The sequence below is a fragment of the Erpetoichthys calabaricus genome, chromosome 5 (assembly GCF_900747795.2).
Source record: "Erpetoichthys calabaricus chromosome 5, fErpCal1.3, whole genome shotgun sequence".
Classification (NCBI taxonomy): Eukaryota; Metazoa; Chordata; class Cladistia; order Polypteriformes; family Polypteridae; genus Erpetoichthys; species Erpetoichthys calabaricus.
In genome coordinates, this window is record NC_041398.2 from 98,467,146 (window position 1) to 98,490,464 (window position 23,319).

A 23,319-nucleotide genomic window follows, 5' to 3' on the forward strand; every position below is an offset into this window, starting at 1 on the left:
ACAAAAATAACAAAGCTTACGAAGAATGTTATGCTTGTAGTCACAGCCCAGACATTTTAACGCTGCCCCTACAGTTTTATATACAAGCACATCTGTACAGTGTGTCCATAGCAATAACATCCACAGCATGGCAAACACACATCTGCCAAGATATTTATGAAAAATCAGAAAGCAGCCAAATTTCAAAACAAACAAAATAAAATGGCAAAAACAAAGAGAACATATGCCCAATAAAAACAATATTTAGACATAATCATTTATATTTTATCATTACGTAGACCTGGTCAAAGTTGTTTGTAGTTTCCTACTTATGTGTTATTTAATTCAAGTCAGGTAGATGATTCTTTTGAAGCTCACTAAATGCTGGAATTTCTCCTCCCAGTAACAAATGTGTGTTAAAAAAATATAACAGACTGGCTTACACAAACCTTTTTTAAAGCTTTAAAAGAATTCATTATAATCGTCCTCCTCGCATTCTACGGCAAATGCCAATTGATCTCCACGGTGCCGGGCAGTGAGCACAGGGCCCACTAGAAGACATCGGGGACTCAGGCCACCCTCATTTATAACTTATATCCATAATTTAGATGCAATGATTTATTATACCTATGTGCAATTAAATCACTACTGAATATGAAACATCCACAAAGCTACTGAAATGTGATGACAAGTATACAAAAACAATGCTGGTGTGTCATCATTTTTTACTTAAATTTAATTAGCAGACTTTCGATGCATATAAACCCATTAGTAAACAAATGTATTTATCATGGAAATCCTGCATCCTGATGCTAAATTTAAATGGTGAAGAATGAAAAGTTAATTTTGTAGTTTATCAATGTGCACTGTATGTGTGTTTAAAGTTATTTTACGAATGTATTCAAAAAAGTTAAAAAGAATGGCTGGATAATAGTTATAGAGTAAATAACGTAATGTAATAAAGCAGCCAATTGTCTGACTATAATGGAATTTTTCTCATATTCTTTAACAAAGTTTCAGCAATCTTTATTACTCTTTACTCTTCTCTGCTTTCTTCTCCAGTTTGATCTGCACTGCCTCCACCTGATCAAAGTCCTGTGCAGCCGCCTGCCACAAGATCCACTGCGTTGAATCCTCTAAGTCTTAAAAAGTCAAATAAAGAACTACTTATGAACATTTACATTAGGCAGAATGCCCAGTGGTGGCTGGGTGATCTGTTGGTCTGGAACCATTACAGATTTTGTTTTTTTTTAATTTAGCTTACTTAACTGGAGTTTTTTTTTTTCTTTTCATTGTTTCTGCCCACCCTGGCCAACTGAACTTATCATTGGACCACCATTTAGAGATATTAAAAAACAATTCTATATGTAAAAACTCTATTTCTCTTATATGTATCTATCTCATGTAAGTATGCATTATTCATTTTTTGTATGCATTATTATAAACTGTTCAAAAAATTAAAGGAACACTTTGGAAGTACATCAGATATAAATTGGAAAAAAATCATGGTGAATATCTATATTGATATGGACTGGGTAATGTGTTAGGAATGAAAGGATGCCACATAGTCTGAAGGAAATGAAAATTATCAACCTACAGAGGGCTGAATTCAAAGACACCCCGAAAATCAAAGTGAAAAAATAATGCGTCAGGCTAGTCCATTTTGCTGAAATTTCATTGCAGCAACTGAAAATCGTACTCAGTAGTTTGCATGGCCCCCACGTGCTTGTATGCATGCCTGAAAACGTCAGGGTATGCTCCTAATGAGACGACGTATGGTGTCCTGGGGGCTGTCCTCCCAGATCTGGACCAGGGCATCACTGAGCTCCTGAACAGTCTGAGGTGCAACCTGGTGGCATTGGATGGACCAAAACATAATGTCTCAAAGATGTTCTATTGGATTTAGGTCAGGCAAGCGCAGGGGCCAGTAAATGGTATTCTATGGCAAATGCCAATCGAGCTCCATGGTGCCAGCAGTGAGCACAGGGCCCAGTAGACGACATCAGGGCCCTCAGGCCACCCTCATGAAGTCTGTTTCTGATTGTTTGGTCAGAGACTTTCACACCAGTGGTCTGCTGGAGGTCATTTTGTGGGGCTCTGGTAGTGCTCATCCTCTTCCTCCTTGCCCAAAGGAGCAGATACTGGTCCTGCTGATGGGATAAGAACCTTCTACAGCCCTGTCCAGCTATCCTAGAGTAACTGCCTGTCTCCTGGAATCTCCTCCATGCTCTTGAGACTGTGCTGAGAGACACAGCAAACCTTCTGGCAAAGGTACATATTGATATACCATCCTGGAGAAGTTGGACTACCTGTGCAACCTCTTTAGGGTCCAGGTATTGCTTAATGCTACCAGCAGTGACACTGACCATAGCCAAATGCAAACTAGTGAAAAAACAGTCAGAAAAGATGAGGAGGGAAAAATGTCAGTGGCCTCCACCACCTGTTAAACCATTCCTGTTTTGGAGGTCATCTCATTTGTGCCCCTCTAGTGCACCTGTTGTTAATTTCATTAACACTAAAGCAGCTGAAACTGATTAACAACCCCCTCTGATACTTAACTGACAAGATCAATATCCCAGAAGTTTTATTGACTTGATGCTATACTCCGATTAAGAAGTGTTCCTTTAGTTTGTTTGAGCAGTATACTTATCTAATTTTAATTTGTTTTTTCTTTTCAAGTATATAATCCTGTAAAGCACTTTGAGCTACATCCTTTGCATGAAAATGTATTACAGATATAAATGTTGCTGTTGTGGAGGTAAACTACAGTACCCACAGAAACCCCATATAAACATGGAGGAGATGTAAAAATGCAATAGAATGTACAATCAAACACAGGTACCTGGAGAAAAGATGCAGCAGCATTAACCACTGCTAACCACAAAATAGCTGATATTCTAAAAAAAAAAAAAAAAAAGCAAAAAAAATGTTTAGGTTAAGATCATTATTACCATGTGTACAAGGTACACTGAATTTTCACTTTTGTTAATCAACATGCAACATATTGCCACTCTCTTGAGCCATGATTAGTGAATAGAACTATCTCCCTTACATTTAAACCTGAATCTTCTCAATTTATTTAATACGTTGTGATAGACGGCCAGGAACCCTGCCCCACCGGAACGCCTGGAGGAAGGAGGAACCGGGAGAGCGGCACTTTTCCCTGGGCATTCGGCCAGTCCTTGATCCCTGGGGGACAGCACTTCCGGGACACCAGGAAGTGTTGACAGACCAGGGATGGTTTATGCCCGGAGTGCTTCCGGGTGCAAGGGCAGCGCTTCCGCCACACTGGGGAGTGCTGCCGTAAGTTCATCGGCAGGCACCTGGAGCACATCCAGAACAGGATAAAAGGGGCCGCCTCACTCCAATCAGGGAGCCGGAGTCGGGTGGAAGAAGGATGGAGCTTGCGTGGCAGGAGTGGAGGCGGCCAAAAGAACCAAGGACTGAACTATAAATAGTGTTGTACATATTCCTGTAAATAAACATGTGTGTTGTGGACACTGCGTTGTCGTGTTTGTCTGTGGCCGGGCTACTTCTTACAATATTAATAACTTATTTATTTTCTAACTTTTGACATTTGCATGCAACAGCCACATGTCGGCGTAGCCAGCAGCCTCATTCAGGCAATTGTGCAATAAACTACTGTATTTTAGAACATACAACACATTTAACATTTTACCCAATTTGTTGTCATTTGGTAAATCTATCTATAAATACTTGCACTCACCGTAATATTTTATTTAAACATAAGACCTAAGCAAAGGAACAAAAGTGCCACAATTTCTAATACAATTCAGAATTGTTAATCATTTCCAAAAGCAAACCAGAGCTTTCAGAATTAATCCATGCATGCAAAGACAAGTTTTTAAGGTTTGGCTAAGAAAAAAAAAATGCCTAGACAGTGAAACTGTGCCAGGAAAGATTAATAATTAAGTAACTTAGTAAAAATTAAGTAACTTTTTACATTTTTCTTCAAAATGTTTTTAAGTCTATCAATGTTTCAAACAATACATAAGACCAGGGGGAAGCATTTAAAAAAAGACAAAACAACTATGTCATGAAAATATAATAAAGCTGGTTTAAGCCTTTTTTTTTATTTTTTTACTGTGAAGCACTTAAATCCCAAATGCAAGTTATATGTGATGTTCTCGTGGGTTTTGGTTTGCTTTTTGTTAGCAAGGTACAAACCTCTACAGTACTCTGTGTTGCTCATTAAATTCTATCCCTTTACTTTCAGCAAAAAGTTTAAATGTTACTTAGCACTCTACTTTTCCAAATGTAACTACTGGCAAATAAACGCAATTAATACTGCTTAGGGAATTGTGAATTTTGATGCTTTAAATAATTGTAGCTTTCTTTAAAGTATATAGAAACTGTGGTATTCAGTTCTCTTTACTGTGATACACATCATAGTGACAGATCAGCATTTATAAAGTCTGTTGTGTTTCTTTTTTTTAATAGAAGAAAGGCAAGGACATGACATGACCCCTAAATGCTGAGCTCCTGACTAATATTTTTGTTTGTATCATTTGCCAGTGATTTAATCATGCAGCAATGTTTAATGACTTTCTCACATCCTTTACACTGGGAAGATGCCCCAAAGGCAGCTTCTAGGTGACAACTGCCACTGAGAAATCACCATAGCATACAATTCCAGAAGCTGTTTAATCAATGGCTAGTCTAGATATCTGTTTTCACATGTTCCCTCTAGCAATTCAGCACCCTGCTCTCTTATGATGCCGTGTTGAGTAAGAAGTCAAAAGTGACTTAACAGGAGAAACAAGATAATAGTGGAGTGAATGCGGCTTGGATTCATATGCTGAGCAGTGGAAAGTGGACAGTTTAGAATATACAAATACAATTTGTGTAATGGAAAATTAACATTGTCAGCTGATTGTTTTTCATTCTTTATACAAACACTATGACATAATAATTTCCCTCTATATACTGTGATGGACGGCCGGCAGCGACGCCCCGAGTAGGAAAAGACGGGGGAAGGCAGCAACTTTTGGACACTGTCTCCCCCAAGATGCTAGATGGTAGCTCCCCTGGAGTATAGCAGTGCCCTAAATTCCCACAGGGCATCCTGGGACTTGGAGTGCGGTTTCACAGCCCTGTCGGATGCAGTGGGTGCCGCCAGGGGGAGCTGTCAAAGGACTGGAGAAGTCATACTTTCCCTATAGCCTAGAAGTACTAATGGATCACGTGGACAGGAGCCCCGAAGTACTTCCGAGCTGACTAAAGAATTGGAGTTCTCCATCTAACCCAGAAGTGCTGGCAAGTCACATGAGAGGAAGAACGGAAGCACTTCTGGGTCAAGGACTATATAAAGGACTGTTGGGAACCCAGCAAGCAAGCCAGAGTTGGGGGGTAGAAGACAGAGCTTGCTGGGAGGTGTGGAGGAGAGAATTATATTGATTTATTGTTTATTTAATTGTTTAATGTGGCTGTGGTGCTTGAAAGGCACTTTGAAGAAGAAAAAACAATTGAAAGAACTTCTTTGTGCTTTTACTCTGTGTCTGCGTATCTGTCTGTTGGGTTAAAAAGGGCAACAGCGACCCCTGGCATTTACAATACGTTGAGTAGTATTGTGAAGAATCATGAAGGCATCGACATTGTGAGTCTTGAGTTTTAAATAGATATATATTTGTAGGCTTCCCTGAAAAAAAAAAAAGAAAAAAAAAAAAAAAAATTTTTGGAGTGAGTCTGTTGTGTACTGATATGATTCTATGCATTTGATAGCTCTAAAATGAATCACTCAGAGTACAGTTTGGTACAGTTATTAGCACTGTTCAAAGCTAGCAAGTTAATATCACTTGGGAAATATTTTATTCTATAGGGTAGTTAAATACACAGCAGACATGGATACTGTATAGATAGGAAAGGTAAGGTAACAAATCCGATGAAGGCTACACGATCAATACATTGAGTCGCTTACCTTCTTTTCTTCAGTGTGGAAGTAACTTTTAACCTTTTTTCCTTTGCAGGTGTCCGCTTACGTAGCCCTTCTCTAAACATATAGGGAAAGTATTGGGATTTTGACTTAAGGGTTCAACACAGTTACACAACCATTAAAATTATTTGCTCTTTTTTGAAGTGATGTCTGTCTGCTTGTACAGTATGCGTGTCTGTCTGTCAGTAGATGAGTCTGTGGATATGATAACTTCAAAAATCAATTACTTAATCCAGATAGAACTTGGCACTGTGATTAGAATTGTAACTGGACTGGGGATTTAAATTCATTACAGACTCATGTACCGCATATTTTATTGTGTCCTAACATCAGCACAATTAGGAAAGGACTTATAATTTAAGATGTTAATCACCCATCGTATTTTATATCATAAAATATTGTTCTTTCAGTACTTTACTGCTAAAATTGCAGCTTTATGTGGGGGAACTCAAGTACTGCAAACATTCTTTTTTCATCTTTTTGTTCTGATTTTTCTGTTAAAATTGATAAAAGAAAATGTAGGATAAGACCAAACAGAATCTATTTTCTTTTTTCCACAGGCACCTTTTTAACACTAGAATTACCAGAGCCTACGAAAAAACTCATAGATCCGGCCCACCTTAAATCGCTTCTTAAAACCGTTCTCACCTCTCCGCCAGCGTCTTTTGTCATCTAAATGTACTGATAAAGACAAGCTGCCAGCAGCCGGCTATTCCATCCCCCCAACGACTTAGAACGTAAACGAGCTTTTCCCAGCTCATGCCTTGATTGATTATCTGGGAGTGAAGTGGAGTTTTAGAGTAGAAATAATAGATTGTTATTTGGAACACACGCATTTCATATGTGTTGCATTTCTACAGTAATCTGTGTAAACATTGTTAAAACGTTTTATATATTCTAGTAGCAAATGACAAAATGTAGGCGTAAACTATATAATGTATGAAGCCTGAAGTCCAAATATCAAAGAAACACTTTCACAAAAGGTACAAAAAAAAAGCCACCGCCAAAAAAAGCCGCCTTAGTGTGCGACATTGACACGTATTAGCTATCACTCCTTCCGTGGCGCAACAGTATCAGTTGCTGAGTGAGAATCAGAAGGTCATGAGTTCGATCCTGCACAACTCCCTTTTGAGAAGTGTTCTTATTTTCACTATTTTAGAATAAAAAGATACATTTGATTTCAGTCTGTAACAGCCGGTGTAATTTATGATATTTGTAAAGGTTAGCTTTATTTTTTTTTTAAATTCACTTTTCATTGTCTCAGTCGCGTTCAGGATCCTTCCCTACCGCCCCCCACCTGACACTGCTGTTTTCACATAAAGACGCGCTATAGCTCTTCAGTGTATCACAATACATACGACCGCGTGTTTCTTTCCCCCAGTATTGCCAGTCCCCACGTGTTGCTGTATGCTGTTTCTTTTGTACTCCAGGACATTCAGAGTAAAGCATAGTAAAGAGCAGTAACTTCAGCGCTATATGCAGTCATCAGACACTCCCCATCTGACACTGCTGTTTTCACATAAAGACGCGCTAAAGCTCTGCAGTGTACTTGTGACTGCATTGTCGTACCAATGCTTGCGAACTGAAGTGTCTGCATGCACTTTTCGTGGCATTATACGTGTATTTTTTTGAGCATGCCCATGTAACTCAAACACAGAAACATATGTTGATGTAAAAGTATAACAAACAAGTGCACTTTTATTCAAGACTATAACCGAAGAAAAAAGAAAGCAAGTTACAGTAGGAGGTTGATATGACAGCTTGCGTGGCGGAATGCTAAGAACTGCTGATTTCCATTCTGTGCTATATAACTGTTAACATTTGAATCTGATGATTGCATATAGCGCTGTCTTATTCAGTGTGCGCAAGAACATGCAGGTGGCCAGTTGCTGAGTGCTACAACGCACATTTTAAAAAAAGAAAGAGACAAATATATGTGACGTTTTGAAGAAATCATTTTATGACGCGAATAGTACCAATCAGAAAACATCGTCGAAGTAATGCAATATTATTTGAAAACGAACAGCGTGAGATCGGGTGTGAAGTTATGCTGGCGCTGTTTGAGTCAGATCAGAAGCTGAATAAGCTGAAAAAGCTCCTGTTCTGACTCTAAGTAAAAAAGCATGAATTAATCAACAGAAATAACTGCGATTGACATTTTAAAGTTAACGATTTACAATGCATACCAATTTATAAATTCAATGTCCGTTTGAGGAAAAAAAACCCCACTATTTTCAAAGCTGGGAATCGAACTCACGTCTCTATAGCACGGTAGGGCAGCTGGGCTCCAAGTCAGCAAACTGTAGCGTTAAGCCATGGAAGCTGTTGTATAATCCTTGAACCTTTTGTGCAAGTGTTTATTTGATGTTTGGACTTCAGGCTTCACAGATTCTATAGTTTATGCCTACATTTTGTAACATTTATTACTAAAATATGAAAAAGTTTCTGTTTTAGCAATGTGTTTACACAGATTACTGTAGAAACGGAACACACATGAAATGCATGTATTCCAAATAGCGATCTATTATTTCCATTCTAAAACTCCAGCAGTTCAGTCACTCCCAGATAATCAAACAAGGCATGAGCTGGGAAAACTTAGTGAACATTCTGCAACGGTGGGGGATGGAATAGCCGGCTGCTCGCTGCTCCTCTTAATCGGCACATTTAGAAGACAAAAGAGAGGTGAGAACGGTTTTAAGGTGGGCCGGATCTGCGAGTTTTTTCGTAGACTCTGGTAATTCTAGTGTTAACCCTGACATTCTTTTCCATTCTTTAAAGTTTCACTTTAAACGTTTTTTTGACAGAAAAAGATTCTTTAATGTCAAAGTGAAAATTTGTCTAAACACATCACAAACATAAAACTGAAAAGAATTATTGGTAACATCACAGTACAGTAATCCCTCCTCCATCACGGGGGTTGCGTTTCAGAGCCACCCGCGAAATAAGAAAATCCGCGAAGTAGAAACCATATGTTTATATGGTTATTTTTATATTGTCATGCTTGGGTCACAGATTTGCACAGAAACACAGGAGGTTGTAGAGAGACAGGAACGTTATTCAACTGTGCTCCATGACAAGACAGATGACAGTTCCGTCTCACAATTAAAAGAATGCAAACATATCTTCCTCTTCAAAGGAGTGCTTGTCAGGAGCAGATGTCAGAGAGATAGAGAAAAGCAAACAAATCAATGGGGCTGTTTGACTTTTAAGTATGCGAAGCACCGCAGCACAAAGCTGTTGAAGGCGGCAGCTCACACCCCCTCCATCAGGAGCAGAGAGAGAGAGAGAGAGAGAGAGAGAGAGAGAGATAGAGAGACAGAGAAAAACAAACAATCAAAAATCAATACGTGCCCTTCGAGCTTTTAAGTATGCGAAGCACCGTGCAGCATGTCGCTTCAGGAAGCAGCTGCACAGAAGATGGCAACTGTGAAGATAATCTTTCAGCATTTTTAGACGAGCGTCCGTATCGTCTAGGTGTGCGAACAGCCCCCATGCTCAATCCCCCTATGTCAAGATCAGAGAAAGTCAGCGCAAGAGAGAGAGAGAGAAAAGTACGTTGGGTAGCTTCTCAGCCATCTGCCAATAGCGTCCCTTGTATGAAATCAACTGGGCAAACCAACTGAGGAAGCATGTACCAGAAATTAAAAGACCCATTGTCCGCAGAAATCCGCGAACCAGCAAAAAATCTGCGATATATATTTAAATATGCTTACATATAAAATCCGCGATGGAGTGAAGCCGGGAAAGGCGAAGCGCAATATAGCGAGGGATTACTGTATTTTCAAATGTGAAGACCTTCATTTGCTCCACAAACAAATTGTAAGTGTGAGTATAAGTCACTGTGACGATGCAGGTTTACTGCATGCTCCCGTCTGCTGTCTGGGAGCCCTTAACCCGACACCGTCGGTAATGTTACCGATGAGCTAAGCAGTGCGGTAACAACATAGCAAGGGAATGGTGCAGAAGTGCAAGGTGCTTTTATTTAAAACAATCAACAAAAACAATTTGTTCAAAATAAAGTGCAGTGCATTCAAAAACGTCTTCAAATAAATAATCCATAAAAACAGTTGTGAAACGTGGAGGTTAAAAACAAATAGAAAAATCTTCTAAAAACAATGGGGTTAAAATAGCACAGGAAGCAATCCTTTAAAAACACAAAGGCCGGTGTCTTCTTTTTACCATGGCGGCTCCCCTGCTACTCCCATCTGGGCTACTTAACAGGAGAGTCGTCTACCTGCAGGAACAGCTGCCTTTCACTCTGGTCCGGTAGCCCTCCGATCCCTGGCTATGTCGGGCTCCAAACCGGACTGAGACTTGGGTTATTTCCCCAGCGGCCAAGGTGCTCACGCTGGGGCTAAACCAGCCCAAAGCCTCCTCAACTCCCGCTCCTTTTGATGGTCAGTTGTCTCCTCTACTGGTCACTCCAGCTCCTAAATCGCTCAGCTGGAGCGACCGCTTCCTTCAGCCCCACTGAGTGTCGGCTAAACACTCCCCTCGTGGGCTCACCTCCCAGCTGCCTGCTTTCTCTCATTCGAGCCTGCTCTTGCTCGCTCGTTCGCTCGCTCTCCTTCTTCCTCACACTGGCTCTCTCCACCTGCTTCCTGCCTTCTCTTGCAACCTCCATTTCTTCTCTCTCCTTTCTTTTTTCTCCTCTTTAGCCGACTTGCGCTTCTATTTATCAAGAGGGCATGGCAGCTGTAGCAAATTAGAAGCCCCAGGAACAATCACGGATGCGGGCGGTCTCTCACCTGTGCACTTAGGTGAGAGACACCCACAACGCGAATCACCTCGAGAACTGCTTCAGCCATACAACCACCACGCCCCTCACTAAGCCGCGAGTGCGGTGATTATTTAAAATGGGCTTCTGATGGAAGCTGGGGACCCGCTATACCACAGTCACATTATAAAGAAAGATATTTCCAAATTTGAATCCTTACTTATGTCTCCAAATTATTATTAATGAACTATGCACGTGTGCCCTGCAATAGGCTGACATTTTGCCACCTTGCATTCAGTGCTTTTGGGTTAAGCAAAACGTTCATGCATTCCATAACTAGATAAGCAGTGTAGAAAATTAATGTCTGAAATGAGTGTGTAGGACCAAACAGCAACACAGTCATTAGGACACAGTGTTGTGAACAATGTTGCATCTGCTTCTCTTGCAATTGTGTAATAGAAATAGTGGCTTCAGGAAATAGTTTCATGGATAAATTGAGTCTACACCATCTAATCCGATTGTATGTCAGCTCATGATTCTATTTCCTGAAGCCACTATTTCCATTTCCACTATTACATTTCATAGTAGTCAATATGCTTGTGCACATTTTAGTGCAATCAGATAATCAGATATTACTGGAGTAAGCAGTTTCACACTAAAGGTGGTGAAGATTAAAGGCAAAATACAGTACAAAGAAAGTGGACTTTCACACCAATGTCCTACACAAGAGGTAAAATCAAGGAAGCACATGCTCATGCAGCTTAATTTAAAGTGTAATAAATACAATCTAAGTGTCATATTTCATAAAAATAAGTAAAAAATATCCACAATATGCTATTTTGTTCTCAGTTTTATCATCCCATTCAAGTGGAAGAATTAAATTATGGTTTATGCCTCTGCTTGAAAATACCTGCTTACAAATGATGTCATTTCTCCAATTGAAGTGACTCACACAGATGGAAACATTGTCAGCTTTTCTGACTGTTACTAAACAATCAAACAGTGTCTTTCTGATGTTTTTTTCATTACTATTATTAGCAGTTAACTTCTTTTTTATGCCTGTTTCCACATTTTTAAAATATTAGTTTTACATGTACCTCTTCTTTTTGTCTAAATAATACGTGGTTTTCTTTTAAAGGAGTGAACAATTCAGTAAAGCCAACCAAGACAACCAGCTTTTAATTCCAATCAACTCACAAAACTTAGCAGGCAACCAGATGTTTTGGATCTTTATCCAAGGTTATCCTTTTTAAAAACATGAAATACCATTAAAATGTCAATTTTCTATGTAAGTTTTTAATTAGTTGTTGCCTAAAAGAGAGGATCTGCATAATGCTTCAGACTACCAAAATTATTGTCCTAAACACACATACCAGTGGAAGTTATTGCCAAATAAATAATATAAATACTGATAGCTTTAAAGCAACTAGCATAGAGAGACAACATCCTAAGAATTGGCCTTAGTAATCCTCCCCAGTCATCAGTGAGAGCATCACATATTAAGGTAGTGTTATTGAAACTGGCATGATTTTTGCAAAGCAACACGTTATAGTCAGTCAACAGTCAGCTGAGTAAAGAGTGATGACAAAAAAGGTCTAACAGAATGCACAGCTTGTGGAAGACAAGGAGATCTGGCAAGTGCTGAACCTATTAGTTCCACACTTACCAGAGTCATATGTTATTACAGGGCTAATGATGAAAATTGGTGTGGCGCAGAGAAGTGATTCCAGTATCAGCCCTATTCACTAACACATTCTAATAAACATTGTATTGCTGTGTGGTGCCCACCAACAATGACTCAGTGAACGTATACTCATTTTTATCATTATTTCTATTAGTTTTGTCTCTTTTCTACATCCATAACCAAGAAGGTACAGCAGCTTCTCAACTTTCTTTAGCAACTCAACAAGGCAAACCTACCTCTCTCCATTCTCTCCACATTCTACAAGGACACCATCAAAAGTGTTTTGTCTAGCTGCAACACTCTTTGCTTTGGGAACTTCTGTTTCTCTGACCGTAAAGTCCTATGACGGATAGTGCACAGAACAGAAAAGATCATTGGGACCTCTCTGCCATCCATTAAAGACATCTTTATAAAATGTTGCATCCGGCAAGCCTATAGCATTGAGATATAAAGCTCCCACCTATCTCACTGTCTCACTTCCATCTGGCAAAGGGTACTGTAGCATCTAAACCAGTTCCACCAGGTTCTGCAGCAGCTTCTACTGCTTGGTTGTCTGGACTCCAAACTCTATGCTACTACCCTGCCCTCAGATCTGCTCCCAGTAGTTTATATGCAGTACAGCATGCTTATATGCTAGCTTTATATGCAGTACAATTGTTACTCTTGTTGCTACTGTTGTTTTTTATTATTATTAGTTGTTATTATTTATTTATTTATGTATGTATCAGTTTATAGTATAGTTCTTTACTTGTCTTGTACTTGTCCTGTGTTATAGTATATGTTGCACCGCGGTCCTGGGGAACATTATTTCGTGCCACTGTATGCTGAAATACTGTGTATGGATGGTATGACAATAAACTCACTTGACTTGACTTGACTTGACTTAGAAGTACTGCTTCCTGTGCCATGCACACTAAACCATGGTAACAGTGTGGCTGCGGTTGGTTCATCTTTCTGTTTAATTACTCCTGTGGCTGGTGGTGAACCTGCTCATTTCAACAATAGTCTACCAGTTTAAATTGTTATAATTTCTATCATCAACCTGCTGCTGTTCATTGTTCTTTCTTCCTGCACTGCTGCTACAGTCAGTAGCATTATAATATAAATTAACTTGTTGCCTGCACAGAATCACAGAATATTATTATATATGAGTTGCCTAGCCCACAAAACTCAAAAAAGAAGGCCATGCCTCGAAACCTAGGCCTCAAGGCTTAAATTGTTAAATAAATTATTTCTTTTATTTTTTCTTGCATACTGTATGGTTGTTGGGCAGATATTAAACACGGATTCTGTGATTAAGAACCCCAAGAAACATGAATTTCACATTGATTTTGTAAGATTTGAGACGGTTGATAAGTTGACTTTTTATAATGTCTTATCAGGATGACATTTTGTTAGGTTAGGATTGGTCATTGCCATGGTTATCGATCTCTGCAACCCCCAGCATCCAATATTAGGATTCTCTATTTAATTTCACAGCTCTTTTTTGTGAATGACTTACTTGTTTTGCAAACAACTGTTTTTTCTGGTTTTAGACTTTTGAGTTATCATTTTTATTTTTTGATGATTGATTGGCAGTTCTTTTGATATTGACCTCTCCCTGTATATTGACCATTGAGTCAGTTCAGAAATGAGGAAGTCTATCAACCCAAGAAGCAAGATTCACGGCCTATTGCAAGTTAAAAAAGGAACCAAGGCTGGAAATTCACAAGGGATGAGGCAACTGTATAGAACCTCAGGTCCAAAATACTTCCTTTATAAAGAGTGTTCATTTATAATAAGAGAGTTCTTTTACTGAGCAGAGCAGAAAACTGGGTAACAGGAAATCTGAAAAGGCGACACAAAGGGATCAAAGCGAAGTATGTATAAACCAAGAACAAATCCTTAAATCAAGGGCAGAAAACTCCCAACCCCTTAGGCTCCAACTATAAAGAACAAGGGAGAAGCATTAATTCGCTAATACATAAAAACGATTCACAACACAATGCTCATTAAAGAATCATAAAAATACATACCGGCAGAATACAAAATATATAAACAGATGAATCACCGAATATATAAAAAATAATATATAAAACTGTAAAATAAATAAATAATAAAAAGATAGAAAAGTTTCTAGAGCCATGGATATTATAACAAATTCTTACTTCCGTAAGAAGCCACGTTTATCAACAGTTTAAATCTGAACGTACTTAAATAGGATTAAAGTGCATTGACAGACAACAAGTATGTTATTTTTATGTACTTAAGATTATGCTGTTGATTTATTAAAAATATGTTTACTGATTATTAAGGCATCCACATAGTCATTAATTATACATTCATGCAAGTCATTTATGGAGTTCAGGTATGTAATAAAAGTACTTTATGTAATCTTTTCATTATATTTGTCCAAAAATATTTTATACATTAGATATGGTCGCAGAGTAGCAGTTGCACAGTGACAGTAATTGCTTATAAAAAAGAAATTGTTTGTAGCAAAAAATAATGTGGGAGTAGTGCGTGGAAATGTGTTAAACCTCTAGCTCCTAGTTCTCTGTCATTATTCAGTCCTGATTATGCATATTGTCACTTGTATCATACTGCATGTGGGCTCTCACTAGCAGTCTGTATCACCCTTATACGCTTGGCAATGAACTATGCTTTGCAGCTGATTATTTTGTACATTCAAGTACACATTAACGTGGCAATTGCTTTAGCGCTTAGCTGGAGGTCACATATCTTTATGGTGAAGATGAATACACTAATCTTATGGTAAAGTATTGTTCAATTATTACAAAATAAATTAAGGTGAAATGGATACTAGTAAGATATGCCACTTAAATAATAAAAATAATAATTCAATTAAAATAATAATTAAATAATTTAATAAAAGCATACATATTAACTTAAAAGTTGCTGTATTTTTACAATAGCTGTGGCCATACAGGACAGGAAGAGAGGAAACCAAACACTTTAAAAAGATAAATCTGTGAAAAATGAAAATGATATTCTTCACTGTTGTTAGGATACAATGTTTTTTTGACCCTGGTCAAATGGACACTCACACCCTTCTGGGCATTCTGCGTTTACAGAAGCAAATCTTTTTATTTATTATTTGTGCTTTATTATGTATAGTGTTTGTGTTTAATATATTAGAAATTAAAGATGTTATGTGTTCAGCTTCCATCATAATGAAGGGCATGTTTTTGACTTTTGTTGCCATGGTTGGCTTTGACACCTGCAAATCTGAACTAGAGATATTGAATAAGAAAATGGGTAGGGTGACTTTATAGTAACTGAACACTGCTTCAATCTAAGACCCCATTTCTGGGTTGGGCTCACACATCACATATAATCTTGTTTAGGAAATGTTAAGAAAGACAAACACTTTTTAAAAACCAAAGAAAAGATGTTAACTTTAGAAGCAAAAATACTCCAGTCTTTCTTTTGCTTCTTTACTCAGTTGTGTTTTCTTTGTGGTATCCTTTGTCCACTTCTGCTGCCAGTAGTAGTGTGTGAAACCAACAGGCAACCTTTTTAAATTTCTAACCTAAACCAAGTGGCCAGTGAATTCTGCAATTTACTTTTATTCTTTATTCAAAAATAAATCAATAATGATAATACTGGGAAAGAAAGAAAGAAAGAAAGAAAGAAAGAAAGAAAGAAAGAAAGAAAGAAAGAAAGAAAACTACATTTGTATGAGTACTTTTTTTACTTTTCATTTATTTTATTTGAAAAAAATAATATTGAATACAATCAAGTCAAATTTATACAACAAATGACATCATAGTAATACTAGAAAAAAAGAAAAACATCAGAAAGTTAAAAAAAGAAAGCAGGAACAAAAAGAGTCAAAACCAAACAAAACAGAATTCAACCCTCATCCAAGAAAAAGAGAGGAGAGCAAAGAGCATGCAGATAGCCAATCTAGTATGGTGTGCTAGAGATTCACTGGAAAGAGTACACTTCAAATTGAATTTCTGCTAGTGTATTTAGGGTTACGGATAACAATGTTTGTGGGTCTGATATATACAGTATCATATCATCTGCATAAAGTGATATTTTCTGTTCAGGTCCTAACCCTTTAATACATTTCAAAAGTGTATGGCCAATGGCTCAATGGTGAATGCAAAAACTAATGGTGACAGAGGACACCCTTATTGAGTACCATGTACTAGTTTGAAGTATATTGAGGTCATGGTGTTACTACAGACTGAAGGTTCTGGATTGGTATAAAGTAATTTTATCTGTGCACATATTTGCACCAAACTGAGATTTGTGCAATCTGGTGAAAAGGTAGACCCATTTGACTCTATTAACAAAGCCCCGACTCTAATGATTGAGGGAAGAAAGTTATTTATGATATGAGCAAAAGTTAAAAAGCAATCTTTCTTTTGTATATCACCTATGAAAAACACACAGGTATGCCACTACTCTGTCCATAACTTTCTCTGCACTCACTGTTTTTATCAATTTAGTATATCTGTTCATTCCTCCGACTACTTTTATTTCAAGCTTCTCTCGACTTACTTTAACTTTAAATTCCTATTTCTTAATAAATAGTTTCACAAATACAGTGGTTTTAGAATGTATTCAGACCTGTTCATTGTCTGCACAGTTTAATTTGAAATGGATAAATGTGATACTTTTGCACATCAGTCTACACTCAAAATCCTATACTGACAAACTATGTTTAAAGGAAGGTTTACAAATAAAGGCAAAAAACTGAAATGTGTCATTTATGTAATTATTCAGACCCTTTGCTGTGTTCAGATGCATTGTGATTGCTTTAGGTATCCTTAAGATGTGTCTAAAACTTGAATGGAGTCCACTTGTGGCAATTTGCATACATATTGTATGCAGGGCTAACTTCTTCTTCTTTCTGGCCAAATGTATTTCATTGCCGCCTTGTACTCTCTTGCACTGCTGAATATCCAGAAGTCCATAGCTGAAGTGCAAATGGTCTAAACATTCAAATACTACTGCCATTTCCTACTTTTAAATTGAGAGACTACATTTTCAATTGACACACTTTATTATCTACTTTCAAAGAAGTATTTGATATATTTTACACTATAACATTGATGTGCTGAAGCTGTTCTGAAAAGGCAAATTATAAAATAATACTAATATTCTTGAGACACTGAGCTACAGAATGTCTTCTGAGTGTCTGTTGTTCCTTACTTAGTCCTCAGGGATTCTATTAGTTATATGTACTGTATTTACGGTTGAAAAAAATCATCAGTGACATAGTTGCAAAAAGCTTTTTTGGTTACACGGGATCAGAATCACTCCAATTTCCTGGTTAAAACACTTAACCTCTGTGGTTGTTCTGTAAGCAGAATAATGGTATTGATTATGAATTAGAAAGCCCAGGCCTTACCTTTGTTCAATTCCAGTAGAGTGCTTACCTTTTCGTTAGTTTTATTCATAAAGTAAAGTAGAACAGATTGCTAAGGAACATAGTAGCCTATTATTTAAATGAAGTACATTCAAATATATTAAAGCTTGAAAGATGGTGAATCCATTCTATAATTTAAGATTTTTTAAACCACAAAAGTAATATTTAACCTAAAATCTGAAATATGCTGGAAAGGAATACCCATAAATTGTAAGAAAGCCAGTTAGGTCCTCTAGGCATCATGCCATGTTTATTTCCTATGAGTACATCATGCCTGGCCAAAAGAATAGCCAATAGAACTGAAGAAAAAAGTACAGGAGAAGGATATAAAACCATTTCAAAAACATTCAAACTCCATAAATTCACTGACAGGCATATGATATACAAGTGAAATGTGTTGTGGGAGGTGCTACACGAATAAGGGGGGCTAAGAAGGCCAGCTTTGAGTGCTATTCATTCCCTATATGAATGCAATGAGAATTGTGTCTGAAAAACATTGGCAAATTTGTTCATTGTGGGTGTCGGACTCTGTCAAGGCTGTGTCTTGTCGCTGCTCTTGTTAGTTGTTTTCATGGACTGGATATCAAGGAGCAGCAAGAATATGTGGGTGTCCAGCTGGGGAGGTTAAACTTCAGATCTGTACTGGCAATTGGAAGGTTGCTGGTTCAAATCCCGTAAATGCCAATAGGGACTCTGCTCTGTTGGGCCCTTGAGCAAGGCCCTTAACCTGCAATTCCTGAGCGCATTGAGTAGTGATTATTATTAGAACTGCCTGCTCGGGTGCTATTGGAAGACTCTTCTCCTATTTTCTAGGTTTCAAGAAGTAAGACAGAGCAAATAAGGCAAGCAGGGGAGCAGACATACATTTTTACATACTTTTTATACATTTAATACTCTAAATATGTCAAAAGGAGAAGCAAAAATACAATACGACTTACATATTTTAGTAGCTGTCAAAGATAGCTCTTGCTGTTACACTCAAAGTGGGGCAACTCCCAGTGTGGTCCTTTCCTTTTGTTTCTGCTGTGTTTAGTTCACAGCATTGATCTTCAGGTCTCCGTTCTTCACTCATGCTGCTTTCCCTCGAAACTATTGACATTTAAAAGCTTGTCAGGGTTAAGGTGAAACACCCTTAGCTTGTCTCTGCCCAATGTCACCCTGACATACCATATCATGCCATGTTAACAAATTAAAGGTATACAGTGATTCGAAAGCATTGCTTTAATGCATGCAGAAAGTGACACTTTCTACCATTTAAAAATTTGACCTTTGTTATAATACCTGTATATATTTTTGCCATATTTCTCTTTTGCAGAAGAAAGTTTCTTTTTTGTTACTTTAACTTCTATAGAAACTTCCCTACCTACTAACAGTTTCTGTTTGATGTGGTTTAAAGACTAGTTGCCTTTAAAGAGTCCAGAAGTTCAAGTAAAACAATATAAAAAAGGTAAGAAAATGAAAAGTTTATAGTTCTATACTTTACTTATCATCTGGAAAATATAACCCTGCCAAGAAGTTGATGTCCTCCTAAAATTTTACCCTCTTCCAAAGGTAGAATAATAAAATAAATAAAAGGTAAAACTAAACCATAAAAGCACCCCAAGAGTAAGAAAACATTTGAATCCCTGTGAAATAATAATAATAAATAATAATAATAATAATAATAATAATAATAATGAAAGATGCATTACTATTTACAAGATGATCTTCTTGATGGAAAAAAAGCATGAAACTTCTGTGTGAAGTTTGACTTCAAAAAATGCTGCATGACATGGCAAATCAGTGCCTTAAAGATTGGAACTTTGTGCACTCAATCATTTTTTTTTTTTTTACTTATTGCTAGTTTGTGGCCATTTGTTGGATGCAACATCAGTACTGGAAGGCTGACAGCCGAGTAACCGCTACCTCTGCAGCTCCACCACCACTTCTCTTATAGCTTCTCTGAAGAGTGTATCATTTTGTGGCTGGCAGCGCTGCTGCAAGTATGTGATAGACAAAAGGCATATTGCCTTTATATTAAGGCGCTTTCTAAATAAACAGGATTCTGAGAAATTAATTCATGCATTTATCTCTAGTAGGATTGACTACTGCAATGCAGTGTTCACTGAATGTTCAAACTGTTCTTTATACAGCCTCCAGTTAATACAAAATGCGGCTGCAAGAATTATTACAAGAACAAGAAAATACGAACACATAACTCCAGTTCTTAAATCCTTATACTGGCTCCCGGTTAAGTTTAGGGCAAATTTCAAAATCCTTCTTTTAACATATAAAGCATTAAATGGCCGAGGTCCAGCTTCCTTGTCTGAACTTATCATGACTTACAAACCAGAGCGCACATTAAGATCTCAAGATGCTGGTCTGCTTATGGTTCCAAGGATTAATAAAATAACAATGGGAGGTCAAGCTTTTAGTTACAGGGCCCCTAAACTGTGGAATGGTCTGCCTGTTACTATAAGAGATGCCCCTTCGGTCTCAGCTTTTAAATCCTGGCTGAAGACTCACTACTTCAGTTTAGCATATCCTGACTAGAGCTGCTGATTAACTGTACATATTGCATCTCTGTTGTTAGTCATTAGCACTAAAACATAAGTAACATGATAGTTAGAATTGGATACTAACCCTCACCTATTCTGTTTCTCTTCTCAGTACTCAAATGTGGCACTTGGTGCCACGGCCCACCTGTCAAGTTGTTTTGCCTGCCTAAGCTAAAGTCATCCCTGATGGAGGATCACAGGAATCGTGAGAAAGAGGGGTCCTTTCATCGGATTGGCTGGCCCAACACTGTTTCAGCCGTGGAATAGCCAAATGGGGGAGGCAGCTTGATGGATGAGGTCTCCAGGAGTCTAAAATTATCTAAATCTTATTATGTGATATCATCTACTGTTAAATTCTGCTCCGTACTTCTAAAACATTTTTAATTTTTTATTGAGGATTTGTTTTGTGTATTTTATTGTATTGTATTGACCCCCTTTTTTTGACACCCACTGCACACCCAACCTACCTGGAAAGGGGTCTCTCTTTGAACTACCTTTCCCAAGGTTTCTTCCATTTTTTTCCCTACTAGGTTTTTTTTGGGAGTTTTTCCTTGTCTTCTTAGGGAGTCAAGGCTGGGGGGCTGTCAAGAGGCAGGGCCTGTTAAAGCCCATTGCGGCACTTCCTGTGTGATTTTGGGCTATACAAAAATAAACTGTATTGTATTGTATTGTATCCTGCAGTCACTGGTTTTAGCAATTACTAGAACAATAATAACCTATTGGTATTGGTATCCTATGGCCATTGGTCATAAGTACGAATGGCCTCAACTTGTCTGTAAATTGACCGCACTTTTAAAAATATTAATCAAGAAAAAGTAAAAAATATTTATTAAAAAAATTTACTTGAACTAAAAGAAGAAATGATTCAGATCAAAAAACTAATCAAGCACTTATGTTACCTTGATTTAAGTTAAGCTTTTATTATACTAAAACTGGAAAAATGTTAACTGTTTAGACACTACCTCTTTTCAATAAATTAATTTTACTACTTCCGATAAAACTAGAAAACACCAAATCAGTGTTTGAATACAAAAATCAAGTAACAATTTTAAAGAACTGTTGCATGTATTTTGCTCAAATCAATTAGTTAACAGCTTATCCATCTTTTGAAAAGGCCAAAGGAACTTTGAAGTACTGTTTTAAAATATAGCCCTCTACAGAAACTTATTTCCACCACTGAAAAAATATTTTTGAATTCTGTTACTTCACAAAGACATTGTGGTAACACTGTATATGCAAATGCTTTTGTCTTCTGATTACAGTTAGAGAGAGAAATTCATTAGGCACATAATCAAAAGACAGGAATCAACTGTATCAATGTTATATGAGTATATTTAATTTTAATCAGGTTATTTAGTACCCTATTGACTGAGAGTTGTCACAGAACTAACATTTGTTTCTCATAGTGTGGGGAGCTCCAGTTTAAATGTTAGCCTGGTCTTTGTTTGTATGCCTTATGTACAATCCTCTACCATGCCTGTGTGCATTGATTGGTATGGCTGTACAGAACTCCTGAAGGTTACTTGCTATATGATTGCATACTGGAAATGTGTCATTAATCGCTCTTAATCTATACATTTGAGAAAATGTTTATCAAGTTTTTGAACACTTTTTTCTTAAACTTTGATCAAATTTGCAGCTTGACGACTAGTAGGAAACCTGTAAACTGACTGTCAGTTGTGGCCAATGCAATCCACATAATAAGTCACCAGAGAGTGAAGAGGCTTCGTTATTGGCTAAAAAGAAAAACTATGCATGACTAATGAAATCCACAGAATAAGACAGGTGTTAGTACTAGTTTTTCAGGGTTAAAGAGATCATATAAAGTTAAAAAAAATGAATGAAAAAATTCAGATGTAATGCTAATGAGCGTGGCAGATGTAATGTAACAGAATAAATACACATTTTTCTTTGTTCGCAAATGTACTGGAATAAAAGTTTGAAAAAAAAAAGCTTTATTGTCATAGTCTTCACTGAAAAGAGATTTACTTAAGCACAAATAATGAAATAAATGTAATGCAATACTACCCACCTCTGTATGTGTCACCAGTAGGATCCAGCCTGATAAGAAATGCCACCTATGAAAGGGTCTCCAGAAAGTAGCCTCTTCTGTCAAAATAAAAAAAAAACAAAGCAGCTATTTTGAATTTTTCCAGATACCACCTGGTCAAGCCTGAAGACATCTGGATATGTGTTCTCTGGGCATATGAGTCCAAAATTGGCATTGCAAGATAGGTCATGGCGAAAATTCAACAAAGTCTGTGGCAATGTAACCTGATCCCTTCTGTCAAATATAGAGGAGGGATTGTCCTGGTATAGGGCTGTTTTTCTTACTTTGGCCATGGGTAGCTTGACATCATTGAGGGCATCAAAAATTATGAGAAGTATCAAGGAATGGCTTGGGAAATAGCCACTTGTTGTGCACAAAGTGGAACATTGAATGAGGCAACAATCCTCAACATTCTAGGAAGCCCACTAAAGAATGCAATAGGAAGAAAAGATTTTCCCTGTCTTGGAATTGTCAGGCAAAAGCCTTAACTGAAAGCATATTGAAATGATGTGGCAGGTCCTAATGACACCTTTTCACCAGGACATCCTTCAAACATTAAACAGCAAGCAGTTTTATAAAGTGGAATGGGAAAAAAAATAATTCCAGCAAGATATCTGTAACTTAAAAGAGGCAATTGACTGATCCCATTACTGCTAAACGAGGTGCCACCAGTTATTTACAGTTATTGGGTTTACTTACTTGTACACAACACAATACCTGGGGCCTCAAGTATAACACCATGCGTAGAACTCACACTATAACATGGCATAAGCACAAAAGCGGAAATGTTCGTATGCACAAAAAAATCCAGATGCATAAATCTGTGTGAACGCCAACTTCCACGTTCTTCCACTATATAAATCTCAGACAGCGTGAAAAGTAATGCACGTGCATGCGCCTGCTGTCCAGCCCCAACTCCTCCCAGAATTACACCTCTTTGAATATGCAAATCAATATAAATAGCCCTTAAGTTCAGCGTTCTGTGAAAAGGCAATGGCAAAAGCACGAGGGAAAAT